We start from the raw sequence: 313 nt of genomic DNA on the forward strand, positions 1-313 counted from the left end.
TATAGGAGGAGTTGACAAATTCAAAATAATATTGCATTGATTGAAACAATTCCAGCCATAACTGACCCACCTCAAAACCCCCTTAATATGTCCCTAGTAGGCTGCATGACACAACATTTCTGTATATGTACACGCCCTACAGTTAAATCAGAGGGACACTGTTCCAACTGTGTGCTTAACTGTTTTCTGGTGACTTGAATAATGAGCTATAAAGAGGAGACAAAGGGAGAGTGTGTGAGAGAGAGAGAGAGAGAGAGAGAGCGAGCTCCATCCTTCCTGTTGGGAGGTTTGAGATGCGCTGCGCAGACCTCAC

Source organism: Eleginops maclovinus, chromosome 22 (genome assembly GCF_036324505.1).
Source record: "Eleginops maclovinus isolate JMC-PN-2008 ecotype Puerto Natales chromosome 22, JC_Emac_rtc_rv5, whole genome shotgun sequence".
NCBI classification, from domain to species: domain Eukaryota; kingdom Metazoa; phylum Chordata; class Actinopteri; order Perciformes; family Eleginopidae; genus Eleginops; species Eleginops maclovinus.